Source organism: Castor canadensis, chromosome 1, assembly GCF_047511655.1.
Source record: "Castor canadensis chromosome 1, mCasCan1.hap1v2, whole genome shotgun sequence".
NCBI lineage: Eukaryota > Metazoa > Chordata > Mammalia > Rodentia > Castoridae > Castor > Castor canadensis.
The window spans coordinates 187,608,793-187,632,943 of record NC_133386.1 but is presented as its reverse complement, the minus strand read 5'-3'; the positions used below and the strand labels follow the sequence as shown (position 1 = coordinate 187,632,943).

At 36.5% G+C, this 24,151-nt stretch overlaps 1 pseudogene; it reads left to right on the top strand.

Annotated features, from left to right (window-relative positions):
* Positions 1–21,263: 21,263 nt before the first annotated feature.
* On the top strand, positions 21,264–22,202 carry LOC141414863 (olfactory receptor 5T2-like; annotated as a pseudogene).
* Positions 22,203–24,151: the final 1,949 nt, after the last annotated feature.

The following is a 24,151-nucleotide window of genomic DNA, read 5'->3' as shown; positions in this document are numbered from 1 at the left end:
TAGGTATATAAATCTGTTTTTCTCCATTAAAAAAATCCCCAAATGAAATGTATCCAATGGCTGGTTGAGTATTAATTTTTCTCTCCTTATAACTATTTTCCTTAATTTAAATATAGTCCATGCAGCTGCTCTTCTGTTATTTCATCAAGGACTTTATAGCATCTTTCTATGTTGCAGTCCTGTTGAACAAAATATAGAGCTGATCCATCCTGTTCTTCTCTGCTAAGGTCCTTGTACAGCTGTGTTTTGACATGTAATACAACTTTGAGTTAACTAGAATGATATCTGTTCAATTGGAATTTCAAGGTTTATATGTCAGCTTTAAATGCAAGGTTATATCTTCAAAAGTATAATGAATAAGCATTTCATCTTATCTATAAAAATGAACTGCTTGCTCAGTGATGGAATAATACGAATGTTATTTATTTTGGTTTCTATATCAACTTTTAAGCTCTTTTTATAGTCCACAGGGATTCTACAAGAGGGCAAAATACAGCAAAATACCAGGATAAATTTTGTCACAAAGTAAGTAAGCTAATAACATTAGAGTAATGAGCTCCATAATGAAAATTAGTGCATGCAGGAACTTTGGTTAAATAATTATCCCTCAGTGGAAAAGAACTTTTTTGAAGAAAGCAGTACAAATGGCTAAAATCATATGAAAAAATGCTTACCATCCCTGGCCATAAAGGAAATGCAAATCAAAACCACACTAAGATTCGACCTCACTCCTCTTAGAATAGCTAGCATCAAGAACACCATCAACAACAAATGTTGGCAAGGATGCAGGGAAAAAAGAACCCTCATACACTGCTGATGGGAATGTAAGTTATGGAAAACAATATGGAGACTTCTTAAAAAACTAAACATAGACCTGCCATATGATCCAACAATGCCAGTCCTAGGGATATACTTGAAGGAATGTGACTCAGGTTACTACAAAAGCATCTGCACACCCATGCTTATTCGATCATTATTTACAATCACAAAGCTACGGAAACAACCAAGATGCACCATTACCTATGAATGAATTAAGAAAATGTGTTATTTATAACAATGGAATTTTATTCAGCTACAAAGAATGAAATTTTATCACTCACAAGTAAATGGATGGAAATGGAGAACATAATCTTAAGTGAAGTTAGTCAGGCTCAGAAGGCCAAAAATCACATTTTTTGCTCATATGCAGATTGTAGACCTAAAATATGCAGTACTATTGGATATGGGTCACACACTAGGGTGAGACCACGCATGGTAGGAATAGGAAAAAGGAAGAAAACCAAAAACTTGAATGTGGTTGATGTGCTCACTCTAGAGGAGAGAACATATTAATCTTAAACAGGCAGCAACCTTTATGAGAAGGAAACTAGGAAGTAGTGAAAGGTTTGGTAGAGATGAAGCAATATGGGTTGTAATACACATGTGCATGGAAACAACGAAAGGAATCCCCCTATATAGCTATCATCATCTCAAACTAGAAAAAACATTATGTCTTTCTTATTACTGTATATGTTTTTCCTTCAACAAAATAGGAGAACAAGAGGGCAGAACAAATTCTTCCCAGAGCAGGAGGAGACGGGGAGGTTGCCCAAATAATGTGTATACATGTAAGTAAATGTAAAAATGATACAATAAAAAATTTAAAAAGATGTTAATATTAAATGGCAAATAAAGATAATAATAATAAAAAAAAAGAAATGCAATGACCCAGGGCATAATTCCTGCTCTGATTTTAATTTTCTATGTGACATGGAGTTGACAATTTAATTTTCTGAAACACAATTTTCACTTCCTAGGAATGTATATTATGAATTTTGTTAAAACCCCCAAAACATGTACATTATAAACTAATATCAAAACCTGCCCTCTCACATAATATATAATTATTTGAAAAATATCACTATGCTTATATAAATTATAAAGTACAACACTAATAAGAGACATGAGAATATATTTAACCTCCCTGAGTGTTTAATATCAGAGATAAGATATGAACATATGAATAAGACATACTATCAGGAAAGATGGAGCCATGTGCCAATAATCATAATATTCACAGTAACTGAACATTACAAAACATTAGAATATTGGTGGTCTGGAAGAAACTAAGTTCTCTGAGTTATACAGGGTTTGCCTTATTTTAGGGATCCCATAAAGTCATATATAGACTGATACCTGTTTGTGTACCCAAGAGTTTTAAGTTAGTGTACAGGAAATTTATGAGGGAGGTAAAGAGAGAAAAAGAGAGAGAGGAGAAGAGGAGGATAAGGAAAACAAGAAAGAAAAGTATGAAAGAAGGAAGGAAGGAAGAAGGGAAGGAGGGAAGAAAAGAGTAAAGAAAGAAAGAGAAAAAGATGCTGGCCAAACAACCAGTGAGCATTTGAGAAATTAATTAAATACAATTTTAATTGATCTATAGATTTAATTCCTCCTTAGTTAAAACTGAAAAAATGTTTTGCAACAATTGACAAGTTCCCTGAGTAATTTATTTGAAAATGCAAAGAAGCTCAAAGAGTTATATTGCTTTTGAAAAATTAAATTTAGAATATTAACTCTCTTGGCTTTACTTCTCCTGATAGTGTTTACAGTCCCTGAAAGTGATTTCTTTGTTTCTCTCTTAACATAGTGAGTTGTCAAAATTAACATCAAGTTTATAAATATTTTAGTGATTATGGGAGTGAGTCCACTACTCCAGGCTAATTATCATCACAATGTGAAATTGCTCACCAGATTTTTTTCCAACCCAGTTGCCCTTGACAGGCATTGAAACAAAGTAAATATTTGTTAGGACTTCTTTGTATACTAATGAAAACTGGTAGTGTTTGCATTCATTATGCCGGAAAGATGGTAACAGCAGAGAAGTTAAGTTCTCACACAGTTGTCTTAGAACCATGACACAAGATGACTATTTTGTTTTGGCCATTTTATTGTGCTCCTGGGAATTGAACCCAGAGTCTAGAGAGTTTTATTTGCTATGAAAGATTTCTACCACTTGTGCTATGCCCCCAGTGTTTTTGTTTTTATTTTGCATCATTTTAACATATATATTAATTGTATATAAAAAAGGGTTTCATTTTTTATCCCTACATATATGCAGTGCATTTTGATCATATTTACCACTCTATTACTCCTTCTTATCCTACGCCCTCCTTCTTTTCCCTTCCACTTCCCTAGTAATTCCCATTGTTTTTGTCTTATTTTTGTATTTGTTTTTATTTTCCCCAACTTCCACATATAAGAAAAAATGTGTGATATTTCTCTTAACATGTTGATCTCTAGTTTCATTCTTTTTCCAGCAAATGACATAGTTTCATTTCTATTAATGGTTGATTAAGACAGCAAAATATATATTAATTTTATTTATCCATTCATCCACTCATGTGCACTTAATCTGATTCCATAAGTTGTGACTAGTGCCATGATAAATATGGCTACAGAGTTATTTCTATAGTAAGTTGACTTAGATTCTTTTGTATATGTAGTATGTAACATGACTGGATCACACATGAATTATAGTTTTAGTATTTTGAAGAACCCCATACTGATTTTCATTGTGGCTGCAGAATTTTACATGCCTAACAACAGTGAATAAGAGTTTCTCTTGCCTGCATCCTTACCATCATTTGTTATATTTCTTTTCCTAATGATAGCAATTCTGAGAGGGGTGAGATAGAATCTCAATATAGTTATTTTACTGCTACAAAACTTTTCTCCAGGTCTGCATGCTATCTCTTCACTGTCCTCATTGTCTTTGTTTTGTTTCAATTTGACTTTTCTTTGTTAAGAAGCTTTTTGATTTTGTTTGATACAGTCTCATTTGCTTTTACTTTCTGAGTTATTAGAGTCCTATTCAGATATCTTTGCCTATGCCTGTTTTCAGTAAGTTTTCCTCTAAAAGTTTCAAAGTCTGAGGTTTTACATTAAGGTCTATGACACATTTTTACATGATTTTTTTGTGTAGGAAGAGAGTTAGGAATCTAGTTTCAATCCATTATCTTTTTTCTCTTGCTATGTTTCGGTGGTTTTACTGGGGTTTGATCTCAGGGCTTTGTGCTTCCTAGGCAAGCACTCTACAACTTGAGCCACGCCTCCAGACTTTTTTGTGCTGATTATTTTGTAGATAAGGTCTTGCTTTTTGAAGACATTCCTCACATTTTAAGAATCCCACCATTGCTGGGACCAAAGACACATGCCACTATGCCTAAGTTTTCTCCTTTGATATGGGGTCTCCCAAATGTTTATGCTTGGGCTGGCCTGGAACCATGATATCAGCCTTCCAAGGAGCTAGGATTAAAAGCATAAAACCCCAGCAACTGGGCCAGAGGATCAAGTTCATTAACATTACAGTTATTATTAAAAGATAAATACTAATTTCTTTCATAATATTTGATTTTTTCTAATATTTGATTCTTTCCTATTTCTCACTTGCTTATCTGTTCTTTTATTAAGATTTATTATGTCTCATGTTCTCATGGTTATGTTTAATGTTCCTTTTCTGTATGTAGGATTCTGTTAATTATCTTCTGCAGTACTGATTTGGTAAGCATGAATTCCTTTAGTTTTTGTTTATTGTGGAAGGTTTTTATTTAGCTCTAGTTATTAAAGATAGTTTCACTGGATACATTAATTTATGTTGGCAGGTTTCCCTTTCAAGGTTTGAATTAAATTTTATATCCTCCTGGTTTTTAAGGTTTTTGCTGTTATTATGATGGCTTTGCCTTAATTTGTGACTTGATACTTGTGTTTCAAAGCTTTCAATATTCTTTCTTTTTCTGTATACTTAACATTTTTAGTATAATATAATAAAAAGAGATTTTAGTGTGATATGAGAAATTTTCTTTTATAGTTTTGTCAAATATGTTTTTGCATCCTTTCTTCTTTATTGTTGTGTGTTTGTCCTAATCCATCTACCTTTTCTTTAAGTCCTGGTGTTCTGTCTTTTACTTGATGCAGTCATCTGCTGAGTTGTTCAACTACATGTTTTTATTTGTCCTATTAAACTTTTTCTTTCCAAAATTTAATTTGACATTTTTTTCTCAGAATTTATATCTCTTTATTGAATTCTTGCATTGTCTTCATTATTTCATTCACCTATTTATTTGTGTCCCTTTTGAACATATCCAGATATTTATTTATGTCTTCTTTAATTTTGTTGGTCATTACATAATCACAATATTGAATTTGTTTGTCTGGAATCTTCTCCATTTCACTGTCATTGATGCCCAATATTTTGGAATTATTCACTCATATATGAGTCTTTTTGTCATGTTTTTTCTTTTTCTTGTGTTTCTGCATTGGAATTGTTGCAACTGAGCTAAGTCATCAGTTGGAGGTTTCAATCTCCTCTATTTTATCAGTTGAAATATTCACACTGTACAGGCAGGACTGGGTAGTGGGGATTTTGAAGTTCAGTTTCTTACCACTGAATTAGAAGTGTAGTTCAGTAAATCAATAGTTTGCAAACATGCTCAAAGAACTGGGCCTCATCTCCTCACTACTAAGAGAAGAAAAATCTGGCTGCAGAGGCAATTGCTCAACACATGCAATGAAAATATAGTTGTTACGAATTTAAAACAATCACCATCAAAACTCCAATGACATTTAAGGAATAAGCAAGCAAAGATACTACTAAGTGAACTTAGAAGATACAAGTTAATAAGGGTAAAGATGGAAAAAAAAGAGAATGAATAATACTAGTGAATATTGCATAAAAGACAGATATAAAAATGAAAGAAGAGGGAAAAAGTAAACACAGTGGGACAGTGAGAAATAAGAAGGGAACATATAGATAAAATTCAGCTAAAAGAAAAATAGGGAAGAGAAAATGAGAAAAAAGAAATGATAAAACACAGAAAACAACCACTCAAAAGCGGAAATAAAGAAGAAATATATAAAGGGGAATAGAAAAAAAAAAGAAAATCAGAGAGAGAAAAGTGGCCTAATTGAGGTAAGAAAAGAATGAAATGGGTAGAGGGAAAAAGAGGAGGGAAAAAGAAGAGATGATTAAAAATTAAATATTAAAAACTAGGTGTGGGAGTTCACATCTATAATCCCTGTAGTCAGAAACCTTTAGGAAGTACCTGTCTGGAAGATGGAACAAAAAAAATGAAGGAATGAATAAGTAAATTAAATAAACATTAAAGTTTAAAAAGTACAAGAGATGTCAATGAAATCATATATTATATGAAGAAGTAATACAAGGGAAGCATATAAGCAAAGAAAGGGGAAAAATAAATTGTATAAAATATGAGTTGGTTGCCAGTGGTTATGATTATTTCTGTAATCATAACTACTCACAAGGCAGAGATCAGGAGGATCAGGTTTCAAAGACAACCACACAAATAGTCTGTGACACCCTATCTTGAAAATACCCGATACAATAAAGGGCTGATGGAGCAGCTGAAGTGGTAGAGTATCTCAAAGCAAGTGTGAGGCCCTGAGTTGAACTCCCAACACCACACACAAAAATATATTATATATATATATATATATAAAATAATAAAATATATGTATGTATTTAAACTTATGGGTTTACTTTTAAAAGTCTCTATGGAAAAGTGATTTGTCAATTCTGACACCACCATTGTTGCATCACTGAGCAGGCAGCAGAGCTGTGTCAGGCAGCTCAGCTCCCTTCTCTGTGTGACACTGTCCCCAGGAGCAGGTGTGGGGCTGCAGGACACCCAGCAGTCAGGAATGCATTACTGGGGTTTTAATGCAGGACCTGACACTTGCTAAGCTGTACTCTACTACTTGAGCCAGTCTCCCATCCCTTAATTGAGCTTTAAATGTTGGGTCAGGAGGAAATCCAAGAGGGCAATAGAGGGAGGAAGCAGTCAGTATGAGCTCCATGGATCAAAAATCTTCTTGAGAAGCTTGAGCCACACTTGGCAGAAGAAAATCACCAGGAATAAGCAAGACTCCGACACCGTGAACCCTCCAGCACGTACAAGCCTCTCCATGCCTTGTTGCATTGAGAAAACAGGAGGGTTCCCACACCGCCAGACACCTGCTTCAAACCTGCTTGGGAGACACAGACCAACAGGTGAGCAAATAAGTGGCTGGCAGCATTCCCACAGCCACCCCTGAGATAGACCAGCATAGCCACCTGGACAGACCAACACCCACCCTGCAAAAACAAGAAAAAAGAAAAAAAGACAACAATAAACAAGGAAGTAAAACTGGCATGCAGCAGAGAATGTGGGTCTTTTGAGTGCACTGAGAGGGAAGAGGCAGCTCCTTGAGTGAACTTTCAAATAACAGAGCCTGGGGGAACAGATGGCTGGTAAATCCTGGCCCCAGAGAAGGGGGGAAGGGCAGCTCCCTGCTCGAACTTTCAATAAACAATGGCTGCGGGAGCAGCCGGCTAACAAGTCTCAGTCTTGGAAAAGGGGGGTGGGGCAGCTCTCTGCACAAACTTTTAAGTAACAGAGCCTGCATGTGGTAGATGAGCAACTGCTTGAAATAGGACAGACAGCAGTTCACAAAGCTCTCTCCTAACCCAACCGCTCTGCAAGACTCTGACAGGACAATTGCTTAAGTACCAACATGGGACTGGATGCTGAAGGAGCAACACCAGAACTGCTAAGACTGAAATTCCATTGTTCGTACACCTGGAATTTTTTTTCTTTCTAAGTGCTTGTCTTGTTCACTATCTGTTAGTCCACCATCTCTCCCTATAGATTTCTTTCATTCAATAATTATTTTATTTATTTATTTATTTTTCCTTTTTCCCTATTTTGTCTTTTTCTGTAAGTGCTTGTCTTGTTGTTTATTAGTCCACCATCCCTCCCCTGTTGATTTCTTTGATTCTGTAGTTTTTTTTTTTTCTCTCTTTTTCCTTCTTGGTTCCATTAGTTTTAATATTGTAAGCTAGCTAATACTAAATTGAATGCAGAACAGGGACAGAAACATTACCAAGTGGAAAAATGGGAAGATGAAAAAGGGACAGAAGCCATATTCCCCCCAAAAATAAATTAGTACAGGATTAAGAGGGAAATGAAGAAAATGGATACCCAGTTCCAGATCCAAACAAAACAAAGGTAGACTATCCCAAGGAACCAATGAAGCCCACAAGAACATCTTGAAAGAAGAAATTCTGCAAGAAATCACTGAGAATTTCATGGAGATGTTACAAGACAAGGTGAACCAAAACATACAGGAGGCACTCAAGAAATTCCAAGACCATAAAAATAAAGAATATAAAAAGACATAAAAACAAATAAGTGAACTCACAGGAGCCCTAAATAAATACCAAAGTGAAACAGAGAACACCATAAATAGAGAGATAAATGAATTAAGGGCAAAATTGACAATATCAAAGAGGAAGTAACCCACAGTATGGAACACCTCAAGAGAAAAAATGAAACAGAAATACAAAACACAATGGAAGGTCATTCCTTCATAGTAGATCAAATAGAAGACAGAATATAAGAACTTGAAGATGAAATGGCAATTAAAGGAAAAACTGAAGAACTATTAAACAGCTCAAGACCTGTGAAAAGAAAATGCAAGAACTCACTGACTCCATCAAAAGACCAAACCTGAGATTCATGGGCACTGAAGGAGGAGAACAGGTGCAAGCAAAGGGAATGCATAATATATTCAACAAAATGATAACAGAAAATTTCCCACATCTAGAGAAAACTATGCCCATTCAAGTAAAGGAAGCCTCCAGGACACCAGGACTTGACTAAAATAAAACTACCCCATGACATATTGTCATTAAAACAAATAGCACAGAGAATAGAGAAAGAATATTGAAGGCTGTAAGAGATAAAAAAACAACACACAACGGTAAACCTATCAAAATCACAGCAGTCTTCTGAACAGAAACCTTAAAAGTAAGAGCTTGGGGTGAGGTCTTCTGGGCTCTGAGTGAAAATAACTTCAACACTAGGATACTCTACCCAGCAAAACTATCATTCAAATAGATGGAGCAATAAAAGTCTTCCATGATAGGCAGAAAGTAAAACAATATAGAACCACTAGCACAGCACTACAAAAGATTCTTCAAGGAATCCTGCACACAGAAAATGAAAGCATACAAAACCATGAAAGAACAGAGAGCAAAAAATGACAGGAGAAGAAAAGGCAAGAAAGTAGAGAGTAACATTGATTTAACTGCACACAATCAAAGCCTTAAACAACAAAGACAACTAAATGACAGGAATCACCACATACCTATCAATACTAACACCAAATGTTAACAGACTTAATTCCACCATCAAAAGACACCATTTGGCAAACTGGATTCAAAGGGAAGATCCAACAATCTGTTGCTTACAGGAGACTCATCTCTTTGACAGAAACAAGTACTGGCTTAGGGTGAAAGGCTGGGAGAAGATTTACCAAGCCAATGGACCCTGAAAACAGGCAGGAGTAGCAATACTTATCTCAGACAAAGTAGACTTCAAACCTACCTTGATCAAAGGAGATGAAGAAGGAAATTCCATACTAATAAAAGGGGAAATATACCAAAAGGAAATAACAATTATCAACTTATATGCACCCAGTGTCAATGTACCCAATTTCATCAAACATACTCTGAAGGACCTAAAAACATCTATAAACTCTAACACAGTAGTAGTGGGAGTAAACTTGACAAAGGATGTGAATGATCTCTACAAGGAGAATTATAAACTCCTGAAGAAAGAGATCAAGGAAGACTACAGAAGGTGGAGAGATCTCCCATACTCATGGATTGGTAGAATGAACATAGTAAAAATGGCTACACTACCTAAAGCAATCTACGTGTTTAATGCAATTCCCATGAAAATCCCTATGACAAATCTAAACCACATTAAGATTCCACCTCACCCCTGTTAGAATAGCCATCATCAAAAACACCATTAACAGCAGGTGTTAGCACACGAATGTGGGGAAAAAGCAACCCTTGTACACTGCTGGTGGGAATGCAAACTAGTGCAACCAGTCTGAAAAAAAAATTTGGAGACTTCTTAAAAATCTAAACCTAGGTCTGCCATATGAACCAGCAATACCACTCCTGGGGATATACCCAAAGGAATGCGACACAGGTTACTCCAGAGGCACCTGCAAACCCATGTTTATTGCAGTGTTATTCACAATAGCCAAGTATGGAAACAGCCAAGATGCCCCCCTACTGAAGAATGGATTAAGATAATGTGGTATTTATATACGATGGAATTTTCTCAGCCATGAAGAAGAATGAAATCTTTTCAATGACAAGTAGAAGGACAGAACTGAAGAACATCACTCTGAGCTAGGTTTGCTAGGCTGAGAAGACCAAAAATCATATGTTCTCCCTCATATGAGGATTTTAGGTCTATGGCAAATACAGAATTATGGTTGGACTTGGGTCACATGATAAGGGGAGAGCACACACAGGTGTAGGGGGATAGCTAAGAAACACAAAATATGAAAGTATTTCATGTCCCCACTGCAGAGGAGCTAATACAGAAACCTTAAAGCAACAGAGGTCAACATGAGAAGGGGATCAGGAACTAGTGTAAAGATCAGTTAGAGATGAATCAACTTGGGTTGTAACACATTTGTACATGAAAGCAATGCTAGGAATCTCTCTGTATAGCTATCCTTATCTCAAATCTCAACTTGCAAAAATGCTTTGTCTTTCTTACTAATGCTTATGTTTTCTCTTCAAGAAAATTAGAGATAAGGGCAGAACAGATTTTGCTTGGCAGTGGAGAGGGAGTTGAGGGGAGGGAAGAGGCGGAAGGTGAGGGGAGAAATGACCCAAACAATGTATGCATATATGAATAAATGAATAAAAAAACATAAAAATAAAAAAAAAGAAAAGTGATCTGTGAAAGAGGAAAACAAATATTAAAAAGTGATGAAATAAAATAAAAAGCTTTTATTTTCTGAAATAGTGAAAAAAAGAACTGGTTTCCAGTCCTGTAAGTATGCCAATGGCATGGGCCCAGGGGAAAATGCCGAATAGCTCTACTTTCTTGGGCAGATTCACCAGCCATTGCCTATTTCCTAGTGTTTTCCTTTGTGTCCATCATCTAGCAAGCAGAGGGCATGTTCTCGGGGACAGGCCAGTGGGTGCTACTCCTCAGGACTGGATACAAGCTACTGTAAGGTTTTGGATCAGCAGATTCTAATCTCTGGAGTCTTTAAGTGCCTGGAGCTGTGGTAGGGATGCAGTAGGAGTGCACTCTGCAGTAGGAGTGCACTCTGCAGGAAAGGTGCTCTCTGCAGGAGGGGTACACTCTGCATGAGGGGTGCACTCTGCAGGAGGGGTGCTCTCTGCAGTAGGGGTGAAGTCTGCAGTGGAAGACTCCACGGGCTCTGTCCTCCTGATTCCCCCTTCCCAAGCTCTGCATAGATGCAGAATGGATTCTGTTCCCCTTCATGAGTTCAAGAGCAACTTGCTTGAATTTGTGATGTGACTGAATGCTGTAAAGAAGAAAGACCTCCCTCCTGCCTATACAGTGTGGTCTCCAGGACCCCTGCCTAGCTAGACTGCAACTCTGCTAGGTAGAGTCCAAGGTTACCTGTTGTCTGAGACTCTTATTGTTTGTTTCATCTCCATTCTCACCCTCTGCTGTGTCACTTCTGCCCAGAACACTTCCTGAAGTTTTCTCCCTTTTTTATCCAATCTCCAATGGTTTCTAGATTCTTTATTCTTTCTAAATAAGAGTTTCTGCTCACAATCAAACAGTAGAAATCCCAATGAATATTTTCTAATGCCTTGCTCTTTTTGCTTTTTTCCTTTATTATTGTGGTGAGTGAGGGTACATTGTGTCATTTACAAAGGTTTTTATAATGTATCAAATATATCATACTTGAATTCACCCCCCCATCACTCTCTTTATCCCCCTCTCCTGTGATTCCTTGAACAGTTTCAACAGGTTTCATTTTTGCATTTTCACACATATGTACACATTTTAGTGTGGCATTCACCCTCCTACTCCCCTTCCCTGCTACATCTCCCCTCCTACTGGTACCACCCCCACCCACCTCAGGACCTGTTCTCCCCTCCTCTTCTCCAATATTGTAGAAGAAAAAAGAGAAGATAAAAGAAAAAAATGACATTTTTGTTTGTTTAAGATAAAGGTAGCTATACAGTGAGTTTCCTTATGATATTTCCATGTATATGTGTATTATAGCCCCAACTGGTTTATCTCCTCTAAGTTTTTTATTCTACCTTAGTCTCTTTCATATTGTGGTTTCAGCTGGTTTAATATTTCTGTACTCATTCTTGTATAGAGAGTAAATCAGCCTTTTTCATTCTTTTGCCTCAGTCCCTGGTCTTTGCAGATGTGTGTGCTTTGTCTGGCTGGTCTTTCCATCAGCCTGAAAGATTCTTCTACTCATCCTGCCAATGCTGTCTGCCTACCTTTTTAAAACATAGTTCTGGCTATTCACTACTGAAACATGAATATGGCCTACCATCACCCTCCTAAAAGATTAGCTGCTGTCCAACTGTTCCCTGTCCTTTCACAAGAGATACTAGGGATGAGTCAATGCTATTAGCCTCCTTCTTGCCGTTTTGTTACCATATTGTTCTTGAGATAAGGTGTCACTAAATTTGCCCACTGGGGCCACTGCCTCCACTTTTGAAATAGCTGCGATTATGGGTATACACCACCATGTCCACCCTATGATATAAGATTTTGTCTCATATTTTAAGAGTTCTTATATAGTATTAAATCACACATTTTTTTCCTAAGGCATAGTTTTGATATTTTATTTTGATTTTAAATGCAATGACAAGAAAACTTAACATTGCTACAGGGGTTAGGCAGACATTTAGGAAACCTGATGCTAGGAACAATGATTTTAAAGAAAATCAAACACCACAGACTAGCCTGTTCATCTTAAGGAAATTACTTGTGCATTAAAGCAGGATCTTGCTGACTCACAGTCCCCCACAACCTGCAGGAAGCGAAAAGACCCAGGCTGAAAATGCAAATTCAAAACCTCTACCAACTATCACGTGGGAGATATATAACCCAGTCTCCAGAAGTAAATGATGCATAATCCAGTTTCCCAAGAATTTCCACTCCCACAGTCACAGACCCTTATCAAAACTTTAGATCTTGGGATCCTTAGCACAGTTTCTCATTTTGGAGCCTATCTACTCTCGACCCTCAAGAGTATAATTCAACTTTGCTTTGTTTTGCTCTGCATAAATAAAGCTGCTCATGCTAATGTGTCCTCTGTGTCTATCCTTCAGTTCTTTCTCCAAAGAGACCCAGAAACTTCTGGTCCATCCCAGTGACGTGTGTCTGGTAACATCTCTTGGTAAGCCAAGTCAGGAGTAATGAGGACACTTCAGTGCAGGGGCAGATGACTTTATTCTCCTTCAATTTCATAAATCTTGCTTCACTAACTCTTGTTCACTTGATGCTTGTCTATTTTCTTGAGAGGGAAACCAAACTGCCACTCCCTACAGGCATGATTTGAGCACATAAATTTTACTAGGAAGATTGCCACATAAAGATTACCATGGCAGGTTGAGTGGTGCACACAGCGAGAGTGGCATTAGTTTTTCCCACCCACCACAATCAAACTTCATGCATTGCTCTAGGGACACCAATAACACCACTCATACCTGACACTTGAGGTTTGTGCTCCTAGGATTTTTGCCTGTTTTAATCTTAGCTACTTCCTATATCCTTTAATCTTCTCTTGGCAGTCTCAGTTCAGCTTATCTTCTATTAACCAGCATGTCTCATATGTATTGTGCTTCTTAGTTTCCATGCTAATAATTTCTGCTATACAGAATTCAATCATTTCCCTGCAGCACAATACCTAACTGGACATTTGAGAATTTTGTTTTAAACAGTTTATTTAGAATTACAGGATCAAGAGAGCAATGATTTCCTCTCATGGGCTTGACTTCAATGTCACCTGATCCTTTGCCATCGTACATGAAAATGTGGAACTACCCTAATTAACTTGACATGAACTGACTATAAACTGCTAGAGGTACAGATCCACTGATACGATACACCAGAATCTGAATTCTCAAGGTTTGAATTCCTTCTCTATGACACTAACAGATTTTCATTTGACAGAAACGAGCCTCCAAATAGGTAAAAACGATCTTAGGGTAAGACAGGATGCAAACTCTTTGGGACCTCACTCAGAGAACCCAAAGATCATAGACTTTGAAAGGTTCAAGAGAGTTCTGAGACTTGGGGCAACAAACATCAGGCCAGAACGTGGACCTCAGAATGTTCAGATCTGCAGTGTATATTCATAGAAGGAGCAATCTCTCCTTAGCAATAGATTAAGCCAAAACTATGAAATTCTGGGTTTCTTCTAAAGCTTCTACGATTCCTCGTGAAGAAATTGGCTCCCTTTACCTCATTTTAAACCTTCTTTTTTGTCATTTTGAATTATTCTCACTCAATCTAGACTGACTCCCTTCTAGAATGTACTTTCAAACATCAGAAGTAACTATCTATAGATTTGCTCAATGGGAAAGCTCTAATTTACTCCTGAAATGTAACTTGGCTTCAATATAAATAATATAAACCTGAGGATGGAGAAATATGGCCTGAAAATGAGAGTTTAAATTGTGATATAATCCTCCAACTACATCTCTTTTCCGGAGGCAGGAGAAAAAGTTTAAGGTGCCATATGTGAGGTATTTACTGCCCAAAATAACAAGCCAAATTTATGCTATCAATTCTCCATAGGAAAATGTAATTCTGGGCTGGTGGAGTGGCTCAAGTGCCAGAGCACCTGTGAAGCAAGTGTGAGATTCTGAGTTGAGATCCCAGTACTAGGAAAAAGAAAATGTAATTCTTAGAACTCATGTTGACTCTTAAGCCTTAAGCCCCTCCGACTATATGTACAATCATTTGAAGCAGTTCTGCTGCCTCTCTGAAAGCCCATTTATTCCACTGTGTCCATACTGCCCTCCCACATTTTACTTCAATCTCTACATGAGGTGGCTGCAGCAGTAGTTAGAAGATGTACTAATTCTCTCTTCACTAATCCCAGAATGTCTCATTATTCTGATGACACATTTTAATGTGTACTTGGATCAAAACTTGGGAAGAAACTTCAAAATTTAGAATTGATTCTTCAAAACCCTTAGTTTCATTTACTAGATACAGACATCTTAATCTTTGACAAAAGTGATCAGGCAAGGAAGAAAGAAACAGAGCATAAGATGAGACAAAATCAGAGGTTAAAAAACTGTGAGTCAAGTTTTTGGACCCCTCTGAGGAGCCATGATAGTTTTAAATTACTCAGGAAGTACTTCTCTGAAAATCTAAAGGAAAGAGGTTTGCTTTAACTGCAAACATTCTGGGTATTTGAGTAAGAAATATCCTTAAGAAAGCCAGCCACCAAAGATGGCTTGTCACATATGAAAACAAAGGGATCTTGGAAATGGGAATGCCCTAGCTTTGAATGGAGCTAGGATCATGCCTCAAAATGCAACTATTGCCCATGTCTAATGGAAATTTCCAAGTGCCCTTTGTTGCCTACTACAGGACAATCTACATCAGAATGGAGGGCTTTGAGTGACTTTGAATGTGTTAATCAATAAGCCTACTTGGTTCCCTATCAATTTAAGAGACTGCCTTTTTAGATTTACTCTCTCATGATGGACCTTTAACTTCTAAAACCTGCACTGTTATAGCAATGGAAGGAATGCCTCAAGAATAGAACACTAGTCCTTTTCTTTAGTGTCTGGAATGACCAAATAATTATCCACTAATTTGTCTTTTGTATCCCTAAATTTTATACCCTATAAGCTGCAACTATTGGGTTGGCTCTTTATTCATTTTCTCATGGTTCTGCCTTTTTCTTGCTTGTGTTAAAGCAGTTTGCTATTCAAGGTCATTTGGTTGTTTTGTTTTCTTAGCCAACCCTAGTTGGAATGCAACATTCTGTAACTCTTAGACTCATGTGAGCCCAGAGCGAAAATGTGTAAAGAGAGGTTTTTTTTTTTTTTTAAAATAATCCAAGCAGTAATATAGTATGCACAAGATCTGCAACTATTTGTGGAGAGGTGATTGTAATTTGCTCCATTCTGTCATGAATATATTTTGGGTCAATAAACAAGGTAGAAAGGGGCAACTAAAAAGGAAAAGAGGAGATACAAATAAAGTTGTAAGTAAGAGAAAACTTTGTGGATAGAAAGGAATTTGTGATTAAGCATGTTGGTGAATGCCTGTGATACCAGTTACATGGGAGGGAGAGGTAGAAGGATCTTGATCCAACACTGGCTTAGGGCAAAGGTGTCCTATTGAAAAGGAAAATAGATAAAATTTAAAGCAAGATGGGCTGGAGGCATGGTTCAAATGGTAGAGTGTTTGCCTAGCAAGTACAAAGCCCTAAACTCAAACTCTGGTACTAAAATGAATAAACAAATAAATAGATAGATAGATAGATAGATAGATGATAGAAAGATACACAAGAAAATTATTCCAAATTCTAATGAACAAATAAGAACAAAAATGGGAGTTAATGAGGTAGATCATAAGATTTGTGATGGGATGCAGTTAAGAGAAAACCTAAGGCTGGACTGGTAGAGTAGCTCAGGTGGTAAGAGCACCTGCCTAGCAAGTGTGAGGCCCTGAGTTCAGACCCCAGGGTCACACACATACAAAATTAAAATCCAGTATCATCTTGGTAAGTTTATGGAAAACTTTGAATACATAGAAGCAGCTTTCCAATGCAATGGGGAGATAAAGAAATGCACTTCCCATGTACAAAGCAACTCATAAAAAAAAAAAAAAAGCAGAGGACCTTATTGGGTAATTGATGGCTGAAACTCTCAGGTGGTCAAGGTTGCCTGCACATGAGGATCATACATGTGGGACCAGAAGCCCCACATTAAGCTGTGAATATATTGGTTCTCTACAAATGTATATACCACCTAGGCTCTGGTGGACCTTGGGACAGAGTGCACCCTAATTTATAGTAATCTCCCAAACATATAAGACAATGGAGAACTGTGCATGAATGCAATGATAGGGAAGTTCAGGTAAAAAATATCAGAAATATCCCTGGGAATAAACAACTATCTTTCCTGGGAATACATGGTTTGTATGTCTCCCCTCATGATAATATACCAGGAGTAGATGTGGTTCTGGGTACACCCTACTGATTACAATCAACATAATCGGTGAATTCAACCTGAGGGTACAGAAGGTGAAGGCAGCAACACACATAGCTGGGCAAAATGGGAATTACTGAGAGTGCCTCCCCCATGCAAGCAAGTTAATATCAAGTAGTAGAGACGGCCAGGGATATAAAAGAATTCATGTTCATCATGGGTGTTGCATATTTACTTAAAACCAAAGGTAATGAGCTTAAATAAAGGCACACTTCATGGAAGAAAAAGAGTGCTTTCAGAAGCCATAAGGTTGTTAAATAAAAACCCCAGTACCAAGGGTGGGCTAATTTCCTATGAGTTGTTTTCAGGGAGGTCCACACAGCAACCCAGCCCAGGCATACACACCAGAATTCTGGTTGCACACCAGAATTGGATGATAATTTGCTATTGCTGAAGACACCACACACGCTGGTTATAGGACATGGAGAAATAAACTGGGAAGACCAGGAAGCTTCCTCCCTCCTGGACAGCATTTGCACTACTGGAAATTATCATATGGTCTGCTAGAGGAATTGTTACCAACAGTCCTGTCTGACAATGGGTCCCATGTGTTGCTCTGCCAGCATTGTCCTGCAGAACTTGCTAACTGGTGTAATAGTGGCACAAATCCTATGACAGCAAATAACATTCTACTTGGTTCTTAGGCCCACCCTTTAGGAAGTGATCTATATTTGTTACTGTAAGCTAGGATTAAAAGCCTATGGTAGGGAAAGTCATAGCACCAAATGGGAAGCCATTGCAATTGTTTTGTTAAATGGATATGACTTATCATCAAATTGTTATGTAAACACAGAATCTGCACCCTGAAATTACTGCTACTGACAGCCACAGTCAGTAGCTCTTCTTGCAGTGGGTAATGATCTCAGTGGCAACCCAAAACAAACCCAACTGGTGAGTTTCAAAGGTTTCACCAAGGTCTTCAGCCAATATCATAAGATGAGCACCATCAACAACTGGGACCTTTAGTTCAGGCTGTCACATCATTACATACCACAATCTGAGTCTCATCAATGAGCCCTAATAGATAGGGAGGAGAAAAGATAGATTGACAGGTAATGCCAGCACTCATGTTCACTAGAAATTAGTTCTGAAAAAAGAGATTTATAGCCCTTTTCCACTATATGAATATAAGTGTCCATACTCGTTGAGGAGGACTGAAAAGGAAAAGGAGGTTATGCAGTGAATTAGGAAATTTGATTGCCAAAAATGATGGCTTGGAAGTTGAAAACAATCAAATCATGGCTCAACGTCATTAATGGAATGATTTGGAACATGCAGCAGGATCACGTTGTTATGTAGCCCCAGCAGCCGACAGGAAGTAAAAAGCTCCAGTCTGAACACAAAAGACCAAAATCCCTCCTCCCTGACATATGAGAGGAGTTAATGATGCATAACCCAGTCTCCAGGAGTTAATGACATATAACCCATTTTCCCAGTAATAACCACCTCCATGCTTACAGACCCCAATTAAAGCTGGAAGTCTTGATACCTCAGTGCAGTCACTCATTCTGAAGCCTGTGCACTCCCCCTCCCTAATGAGAGTGTACTTTCATTTTATGTTCATTTTGCTGTGCATCAATAAACCTGTACCTGCTATGTCTCCTTTCTGTCTTTCTGTGAATTTTTCTCTGATAAGATCAAGAAATTTCTGACCCTACTCTGGTGACTTGGAACCAGAAACTTGTCAACAAATTTTATGTTTGTAATACAGTATTTTTTATCCATAGCACAATGTTGTACTTCAGATTTTTAGGAATAATTTGTTTTGCATAGCTATTTTTTTGGTGGTACTGGGATTTGAACTCAGGGTCTCAAACTTGCTATGCAGGTGCTCCACCACTTGAGCCACTCCACCAGCAGCTGTCTTGCATAGCTAAAATTTTATAATCATTGAATACCAAGTACTCTTTCACCTTCTTCCTAATCCCTGATGACTACCATTCTATTTTCTGTTTAAGTATTTGATTATTTTAGATAAGTTTAGAAGTAGAATCAGGCAGTGTTTGTTTATGTGAGTCTGGTTTATTTCACTTTGTATAAAGTGTGTGAGGTGCTACTATTTTGTTTCATTTAGATGAAAATCTAAATAAGATTCCATTGTATGTAAATGCCACAGAATCTTTTCCCATTCATTCATTAATGAATATTAGGTTTATTTCTATATTTTGGATTTTGTAGATGCTGCTACAATGAACATAGGAGTGCAAATAACCCTTTTAAATCATCATTTCAATTATTTGTGTAAGTACTTAGATGTCAGGTTGCTAGATGGTGTGGTATGTGTAGTTTTTAATGTTCAGAGAACTTGTATGCTGTTTTACATAGTGATTGTGCTGTTTTATATTCCCACCAGCAGTGTAAAAGGGGTCCAATTTCTTCACACTCCCATCAACATGTTTTTTTAAATTTTTTGATAGTGACTATGCTAATAAGTATAGTATGATTTTACATTGTGGTTTTGGTTTGCATTTTTAATAGTCCTTATTACCCATTGTAATCTTTAGATTCAATGCAATCATTCAAAAATTCTAATGGTATATCTTACAAAAATAGAAAATCAACAGGAAAAATCTTCTTGTACAATCACAAGAACCCGCAAGAGCCAGAAATATCTTGGAAAAGATCAAAGCTAGAAGCATCACACTTTCTGATTTTAAGTACATAACAAAACTACAGTAGCTAAGAACAGCTATGCTGGCATAAAGACAGATAAATAGACCAATGGAACACAATAGAGAGCCTGGAAATAATCTTATAGATCTGGTTAACTGATTTCAATTAGGTGCCAAGAATGCAGAAAGTTGGATGATCACGCCAAAAATTGTATTGAGAAAACTGAATACTCAAATAGAAAATAATGAAATTAGACTCTTATCTACCACATGTGGAAAAATGAACTCAACATGGAAGAAGATTTAAACATAAGACCAGAAACTAAAATTCCCAGGAGAAATGTTCAAAATCACTAATCATCATGAAAATGCAAATATAAAGCATTTAAAACAGACATCAAAGAGCACTATTTACTCAATTAACAGCAGCAGGCAGGATTTTACTCTAGGACCATTTACTTGTTTTATTATGAAGCAAACCACTACACTGTGATTATGCATAGAAAATAATTGGGGCATATTCCCTTTGGGACATCTCCTTTGGGATTTATCAACAGTTGAGAAAAATGGATATAAACAACCTAAACTAATAAAATTTGAAGTGTTCCCAAACCTGCATGTGCTTTTTAAATTTTGTGAATTAAAAAGATATTGTGGGAAATTTCTTAAACTTCAAGGAGAACTATCTTAACAGTAAAACCTATATTATTCAGTAGTCATGAATTAATGTGTTTTTTGGAAATAGCTCCAAATCCTTCCATGATTTGCTATTATTGTTTTAGTCATATTCACAATATATCTTATTTCACACTGTTGTTGAAAGGCCTATTTCAAGAAAAATTTAGTTGAAATGCCTCATTTGTCTAAGGTAAAAGTAAGCCCACTGTAATGTGGAAAAAAGAATTGATATAATTTTCATGTTTAGTCTTTCAAAACAATACATAAAAATCAGAACTCTATATTCTCTAAAGTATGTTTCATGAAATTTAATCTAGATAGAATACTAAGTAAAACCACACAATTTAGCAAACCTATAATTAAAGTTATCAGAGATTTATTTTTACCATAATTTGTTCTTCAGTATTTACTCCAAACCCACACTGATTTTACAGGTGAAAAGATTATTGGAATTCATTGTACAAAATTACTGAATTATCTAAAATTCTGCTTCTATTCCCTGATGTAATAGCTTATCCATTCAGATAAGCTATTATCTTATCTCATTTTTATGTTATAATATGCTTAATATAAAACAGTTGACAGAATTCAGGGGCCCATCAACCACTTGACCTGATAGTTTAAAAGGCTGCATGAGTTCAGCCAGGGTTGAACACCCATATGTTCGGCCTCACTCATCTGCCAGTGGCATGGATGCTCAAAGCACAATCATGTCACTGTTTTCTAGTCTGCTGAAGGGAAATTAGTCACTTCCCCCAAAACGCGGCACATACAAGCATAAGATATGTCCTTAGACTCGCAGTGATATTATTCATTCCTTCTTAGTAATATGAGCTGATATTCTACAGTGATTTTTTAAGTGTGTTCTGTGAGGTTTCAGCATGAGGAATGTCACTGAAGTCATTCTATTTGTGATGAAGGTATTCACAGACCACTGAGTTGCAAATCATCTTCTTCCTCCTGTTTCTAGCAGTTTACCTTTTCACTCTCATGGGAAATTTAGGACTGATTGTTCTGGTCATTTGGGATTCCCAACTCCACAATCCCATGTACTATTTCCTGAGTGTGTTGTCCTCCATAGATGCCTGCTATTCCTCTGTAATCACAACAAATATGTTGGTAGATTTAATGTCAAAGAAGATTATTTCATTCTCTGGATGTGCTGTACAGATGTTTTTTGCTGTAACTTTTGGAACCACGGAATGCTTTCTTTTGGCTGCAATGGCTTATGACCACTATGTAGCTATTTAAAACCCCCTTCTCTATTCTGTGAGCATGTCACCCAGAGTCTATGTGTCACTGATCGTGGCTTGTTATGTTGGTGGAATTGTGCATGCTATTATACACACCATAGCCTCTTTCAACCTATCCTTCTGTGGGTACAATGAAATTATACAGATGTTCTGTGATATCCTTCCTCTTCTTGAAATTTCTTGTTCTGACACCCATATGAACCAGCTTCTACTCTTCTACTTTGCTGGGTGTATTGAAATATCAACTATATTAATTATCCTGATCTATGGTTTCATTCTGCCTGCTATTCTGAGGACAGGTTCTGTGGAAGGGAAATGAAAAGTTTTTTCTACTTGTGGTTGTCACTTAACTGGACTGTTTTTCATGGTACACTTGTGTTCATGTATGTGAGACCAAGTTCCAGCTATGCTTTGGATTATGACATGATAGTGTCAATATTTTATGCTATTGTGATTCCCATGTTGAATCCCATCATATACAGCTTGAGGAACAAAGATGTAAAAGATGCAGTGCAAAAATTTCTTGGAAAAAATCAGTCTATCAATAATGCATGTTTTTCACACTAAAATTAATACTGGAAATTTGGAGGTAATAATCTTTATGTCAGTACAGGGGGATATGATGAAAACACTTGTTTAATTTATTACTGAAATTATTATCTTGAAAGTTTCAAAATAAAGGTCAGAGGCAGTACTCTCCTATGTTGTTTTAAATGCAAAAAAGTTTTTCAGCTATTTCATTTACATAATTTTCATATAAATATATTTATGCACAAATGTATTTATACAGATGTTAATGCTAATTGATAAAGATTGAATTGCACATAATCATATAGTTATATAATCTTCACCTCAAAATGCTATATATGTTTTTCTATAATTTCCACTGAAGTTAAGTTGTTTAGGCTACCATAGTTACAATTATGACTAATTCTAAGTTCCAAGTAACTGGTTTGACGAACAAAAACATAATCCAAAGGAATAAACAATGCTCCCATAATTCTAGACCATTTTGTATGGAGTCATTGATAACTAACTATAGTTCAAAGCAATCTGCTCCATTAATAGGTTCAAGTAGCAATCTAATCACAGCTTGAATGGACAGTTTAGACAGAAAAGATGTTTCTCAGACAGATCAGATAAAGTAAAAAAAAGTCCTAGGTATCATCGGCTGACTATTGAGGTTGAATTTCTAAAGCACAGGCATAGCAACCATGCTTCCATTCCTGTCTGAATATGGAGACATGGCAGTAGTGTTTTCTAAGATTAATTTAATATCAAGCATAACCAAAGAAAAGCACAATTCCAAAAGTAAAGAAAAACTGGCTAGCAGATCTAGCTCTTCCCAAAATACAGCCCATCAGGCACTATGGGACTTCCATAAACCCTGCTTCTTCTCAGCTTTTTCCTATTTTTTTTCTTTGTTTTTGTAGAACTGGAGTTTGAACCCTGGACTTTGTGCTTGCAAAGCAGATTCTCTACTACCCTCTGGTCCATTTTGCTTTGGTTATTTTGAAGATGAGGTTCCACAAACTATTAGCGTGGGCTGTCTAGGACTTGGTCTTACTGATCTCAGTCTCCTGAATAACCAGGATTACATGCATGAACCTAGCATCCAGTACCAAATTGTCTTTATCTCTACCATTATGTGGTGCCCCTAAACATGCACTCTCCTTCATTGCCTAGTTCCAAGGACCAAAGTACAGAAGAGTGTCTAGCCTGCTAGTAACACACATTGTCTTCACTGCATAGATATGTCTTTCTTCAAAGAAGGGTTTAAGAGCTGTGCTTTCCTTCTTTTCTTCATCTTCTTTATTACTTTTAAATTATTACTTTATTCATACTTTTGTCCATCAAGCGTTCGTTTACTCATTACTTAGAAGATACTTAATGAAAAATTAATTGGATAATATCCCTACTGCATAGAATAAAGCCAACAAATACTTTCATAATATGGGATTAATGAATTTAAATAACACTGTAACAATAGAAATATAAATCTTCTCACAGTATATTTATATATTATCTTTACAGTTGTTTGCTGCTCTGAGAGCTCTTCCTTGTGTGCTATCAATTATTTTTTTCCTTCAAATGTCCAAACTAAATTATGATAACTGATATCCATTATCTGTGCATATCTAAGCAATGCAAAGAAGGACTGACCCTCACATGTGTATTTATACACATGCATAAGTGTTTTTATACCATTAAACATAAAGAGTTCTAAAACCCAATTCAAAATTACAAAGAAAGATGACATTTATTCTTATGAAAATTTAAAATCTGCATTAAAGAGGTCAATCATGAATATAAGACCAAGCTACTGATTTAAGAAAGCAAGACCAATTATATACCTGTTGTGTTAATAAATAATAGACTATTAGCCCACAGGAAACTCACAAAGAAAGAAACATTTTATGGAGAATGGCTCCACATTAAAAATAACCTGAAAACTTCAAATATAAATTTGTATCAAACAGTCTTATTATCTATAAATTGGGTGTGATTTAAAAGTT